The 5,616-nt window shown below is 38.1% G+C and overlaps 1 pseudogene; it reads left to right on the top strand.

The window, feature by feature from the left end:
• Positions 1-3,025: 3,025 nt before the first annotated feature.
• LOC121212897 (uncharacterized) lies at positions 3,026-3,119 on the top strand (annotated as a pseudogene).
• The last annotated feature ends 2,497 nt before the right edge of the window (positions 3,120-5,616 follow it).

Below are 5,616 nucleotides of genomic sequence, written 5' to 3'. Positions count from 1 at the left end.
TTTCCTCGATGACATCGTATACCTATAATTTGTAAAGAAGAATAATAGTAAATACATGAATTTGGAAAGCCATGAATTTAAACTACTAATTTCAGCCAAAATTTGAACCAAACTCAACCAAAAAAATTCTTTTTGATAGCATAATTTCGTGACATTGTAAGGGCATGAGGATGAGCATAATAATGGCATGTGAATGGCAATGGAATGAAGCTTTCCTAACAACCTACATTAACATAAAATGCATGATAAATAATCTAATAATGCAGTAAATAATGAACAAAATGAACATAGTATGATAAAAATAACAATTATTTTAAGAATAAGCATTAAAAATAAGTAGAATAGAGGTGAAAAGAGTGAACAAATGCAAAGGGAGAGAGATTGGGCGTCAAAAATGGAGTGAGAAGCGGCGCACGGGCCTGGCAAGGAGGCCGTGTGGACTTGCAGCAGCTAGGGTTAGGGTTTTTGAATAGGGAAGAGAATGAATAGTGTAGTCTATTTATAGATTTTGGGACACATGACCATGGGACATGCCCGTGTGCCCTAATTTCGGCCCGTGGTTTCGGGTTTTTCCTATTTTGGCACATCTAAAATTTGACACAAGCCCGTGTGCCTCGGGCATGTTGGTGAACATGACCATGTCGCATAGCTGTGTCTAGCTTCGTTCGCTTCTCCCACGCCCATGTTAATTTAACAGGTTCGACCACAGGTGTTAGACACAGATGTGTCTCATGCCCGTGCTAGTTTCTCAGTTCCAACCACGGGTCTTCCACACGGGCGTGTCTCACATCCATGCTAGTTCTCAGTTTCAAGTTGTTTTGGCAGGCTTGACCACAGCCATATCGCGTGGCCGTGGCGTTTAATTGTAGCCCGTGTTAGGGAAACCTTTTGCCCTGTTTTCACATGGCCTTACGTACGCCTGTGTGCTTGGCCGTGTCTCTGCGAGAATACCTGTATTCAAGATTTCTATTAGTAAGTTAGGAGTTAAATACCAAAATTGAAAGCAATTACTATTGTTAGTGCTTGGGTTACCTCCCGAGAAGCGCTTATTTATAATCTAAGCTCGACTTACCTCTCTGTTGAATAATCATGGTGGTTTGAGGAGCTTATACTCCTCATTCCTGCTATCAATCTCATCAAAATAGGGTTTTAATCGGGTGTTGTTTACTTTAAAAGTGCCAAACTTGGGATGACTCACCTTCACCGTACCAAATGGAAAAATACTGAGTGCCGTAAGAGGGATTTCCTCATTCGGTGTGGTAGTAAAAATGTGGGGATCCGCGGCATCTAATAAGACCTTATCAGCAACCTTAAGTTGATTTGGAGAGGTATCAGGCTCGTTTTGGCGTAGTTTCGATTTGTCGGGTGTTCTTGGTTTGTGCGTCCGCCATTCATCAAGTTCCTTGATTTGTAGTCTTCGATCTTCATGAATAGGTCCTCTACTATTGCTTGAGAATGACTCGTGTGCTTCCTTGATACTTATTTTCTACAAAGTAGGTTGCACCATACAGTTAGTTTTAGTAGGATGGTTTAAATAATTACCTTCAATCCCTGATGTGTTGCTAGAATTGCGAGCTTGAAGGGTGATTGTTTCACTTCCCACCTGGAGTGTGCGTTCACCTGTGCCAAGATCAATGATGGTTTTAGCAGTTGCTAAAAAGGGCCTTCCTAGGATTAAGGGAGTGTTGCCATCCTCTTCTATGTCTAGAACAATAAAGTCAATGGGAAATATAAATTTGTCGATTTTGACTAGCACATCTTCAATAATACCTCTAGGGAATCTTATAGTTTTATCTGCTAATTGAATACTCATCCTAGTCTGTTTGGGTTTCCCGAGACCTAGTTGCTTAAATATTTTGTAAGGCATGACGTTGATACCAGCCCCTAGATTAGCCAATTCATAATTAACGTCTAAACTACCAATTAAGCAAGGAATCGTAAAACTCCCTGGATCTTTTAGTTTGTTGGGTAGTTTATTTTGGAGAATAGCTGAGCACAGTGCATTTAGCTCCACATGCGATGCCTCATCCAACTTCCGCTTATTTTCTAAAAGCTCTTTTAAAAGTTTCATTGTGTTTGGCATTTGCGATAGGGCTTCAATAAACGGTAAGTTAATATGTAATTTTTTTAAGAGTTTAAGGAATTTATCAAATTGTTCATCTAAGCGATCTTTTCTTGTCGCATTGGGGTATGGTACACGAGGTTTATATTCGACATTCACTGATTTGTTTGTATTTTGATCTACCTCACCTTGACCTTTGCTTACCACAGTTTCTTGCCTCGGTTCTGGTTCAGGCTCAACGACTCCTTCATCTTGAATATTAATCGTGTTGAGTTGTTCCCTTGGATTGGGGTCAGTATTACTTGGCAAACTACCTTGTGGTCATTCAGAGATTAGTTTGGAAAGCTGGCCTATCTAAGTTTCAAGCCTTTGGATCGACGCTTGTTGATTCTTAAGTGTTGTCTCGGTGTTCTGAAAATGGGTTTCTGACACTGATATAAACTTTGAGAGCATCTCTTCAAGATTTGGCTTCTTTTCCTGTTAGTAGGGTGGTTGTTGGTACCCCGGAGGATGTTGTGGTCTTTGATTTCCTTGACCGCCCCACGAAAAATTGGGGTGGTTCCTCCAACCTGCATTATAAGTGTTACTATATGGATTGTTTTGAGGTTGAGGATTATTACCCATGTAATTTAATTGCTCGTAAGGTTGGTATTCTGAATGGTTTGTTCCACCGCTACTTATTTCGCACTGCATTACTAGGTGAACCTGTGAAGACTTAAGAAAACCATCAATCTTTTTATTTAAGAGTTCTGCCTGATTAGAGAGCATGGTGACCAAATCGACGTTATAAACGCCGGCTGTTTTTGTTGGCTTTGTCTTCATGACTTGCCACTGATAGTTATTCAGTGACATCTCCTCTATAAACTCATAGGCATCTTCCGGTGTTTTATTGTTGATGGTTCTGCCAGCAGCTGCGTCAACCATTTGCCGAGTCGAAGGATTCAGACCATTGTATCTCTCCCATGGTGAGGGCACCTTCTCAAAAGGTCCTTGTATCTCTCCCACGCATCGTAGAGTGTTTCTAAATCCATCTGCACAAAAGAAGAGATATCATTACGTAATTTAGCCGTTTTAACCGGTGGAAAATATTTTAGTAAAAATTTTTCGGTCATTTGTTCCCAAGTAGTAATTGACCCTCGTGGTAACGAGTTCAACCACTGTTTAGCTTTGTTCTTCAATGAAAAGGGAAACAACTGAAGACGTATGGCATCATCAGAAACGCCATTGATTTTAAATGTATCGCAAAATTCCAGAAAGTTTGCTAAGTGAGCGTTGGGATCTTCATCCTATAAACCATCAAACTGAACAAATCGCTGTATCGTCTGAATAGTGTTAGGTTTTAATTAAAAAGTATTTACAGGTACAGCAGGTCTAACAATGCTCGATTCAGTTATTGTTAAAGAGGGTTTAGCATAATCATACATAGTGCATGGAGCAGGATTTTGAATAACCGCAATTGCAGGAGGTAGCTGGTTGCCTTGGTTTTCAGCCATCTCTTCGATTGGGGGTTGAATATCGCCTTCTTACTCATTCTCTATGTATCTTAAGCTTAGCCTTATTTCTCTTTGGTTTCTACAAACTGTACGATAGATTTCTTCGTCAAAAAGTAGTGGCCCTAACGGGTTTCTTCTAGTCATAAACTATGAAAACCTGCCAAGAGAAAGAAATAGTAGGTTAATAAATAATAATAAAAATTAAATTAAATTAAATTACAAGAAAAATAAATGGTTAAAGTAATAAAAATTGAGCGTTCCTAATATTTCAGTTCCTCGGCAACGGCGCCAAAAACTTGATTGCGTGATTTTGTGATAGTTTTTAAATATTTATAATTAATCATTCTTGAAACTAACTATTATCGCGATGTAGGCAAGTGTACCTATTGAACAGTAGTATAGTTTTAGCAAGACCGGATTATCGAACCCAAAGGAACTAAAACTACTAGTAATGACTGTCTTTTTATTATCTAGCCTAAGAATAAAGAGGTTTTGTTTTAATTAACTAATTATCTAAACTAAGAACTCACAAAGAAAAGAATTGGGGAATTGCTTTTGGAAAAATCGATTGACTTGAGACAATACCTAAGGACAAATCCACCTAGACTTTACTTGTTATTGTGGCTCCGAATCGGACAATTTATTCATTCAACTTGTTCCGTAGAGATCCCTAAGTTATGTTATTATCCCTATTCAAGACTAGTAACATCTAATCCCTGAATTGAATAACTGAGACTTTTCTCTAATTAACACTCTAGGGTTGCATTAACTAGATCTATGGATCCCCTTATTAGGTTTCACCCTAATCCGACAAAATCTTGTCACCCTATTTCTAGGTACGCAATCAACTCCGCTTAATTATGATAAATATACTCTTAGCCAGGGTCTATTCCTCCTCTGCATAAGAGCTTATCTTAAATTAGTATCTTGGGATATCAAAACAAGAATTAGGAACACATAACTAAGAACAAGTTAAATATTTATCATACGATTCAAAAAATAATAACAAGATTCGTCTTAGGTTTCATTCCCCTTAGGTATTTAGGGGTTTTAGTTCATAACTAAATAAGAAAACATCTCAGAAGAATAAAGAATACAAAACATAAAGAAAACCCAAAACTCCTGAAGGGAAATTGAGGAGAGATCTTCAGTCTTGATGATGAATCCGGCTTCTGAGATGGATCAATCGGCTTCCTTGGAGTAATTCCTTACTCCCCCTTCTCTGCCTCCCTTTTCTTCCTCCTCTAGGGTGTATTTATAAGCTCTGGAACGCCTAGAAGCCCTCAAAATTAGCCTTTTCCAAATTGGACTCAACTTGGGCTCGGCAGGGACACGCCCGTGGCACACGCCCGTATTTGATTACTTCAGGCCATGGTTGAGCCTACCAAATTGACACGACCGTGTGGTCTGCCCGTGTGAGGAGGTCCAAGCCGTGTTGATTTCATACTTTGGCCCATTTTCTCCATTTTTGGCCCGTTTCTCATTCCTTTTTCTCTCTTATGCTCTCCTAAGTATAAAACATGAAATTAAAGCATTAAGAGCATCGAATTCACCAATTCTAATGGAAAATTATCCATAAAATACGTTAAACATGGGGTAAAAATATGTATAAATTATGGTTTATCAAGTACGATTGAATGATTGTTTGAAAATTTTTTTAAGAAATTTTATCGATAGAGTGTAACACCCCAAACCTGGCTTGGACGCTATGGCCGAATCTGGCGATGTCACATTGAAGTGTTTTTCATAAATTGAGATATTGTTAAAAAAACCCACTCTCTATTTAAACTCTTTATGCGATCTCAAAGACATTCGTTTAGGTTCAAAATGTGAGTTGTTTATCAAAAATTTTATTCATATTAAAACGTCCTTATTAAATTTTTAGAAACGTTATTCATTTCCAAAATATCATTTTATAGCGGAAGCTTTTTAAAACAGTTGCGTACTTGCATTTACTTTGTAAAAACATTCTCTCTTTTGAAAACTCGAGTTTTCCTATCACTAGCAGTTAAAACCGAAGCAAATAAAAATCTCTAATTTAAAGTTAAAATCCATAGAGGC

The sequence above is a fragment of the Gossypium hirsutum genome, chromosome A13 (genome assembly GCF_007990345.1).
Source record: "Gossypium hirsutum isolate 1008001.06 chromosome A13, Gossypium_hirsutum_v2.1, whole genome shotgun sequence".
Classification (NCBI taxonomy): domain Eukaryota; kingdom Viridiplantae; phylum Streptophyta; class Magnoliopsida; order Malvales; family Malvaceae; genus Gossypium; species Gossypium hirsutum.
This window is presented reverse-complemented; position numbering and strand designations above follow the sequence as displayed.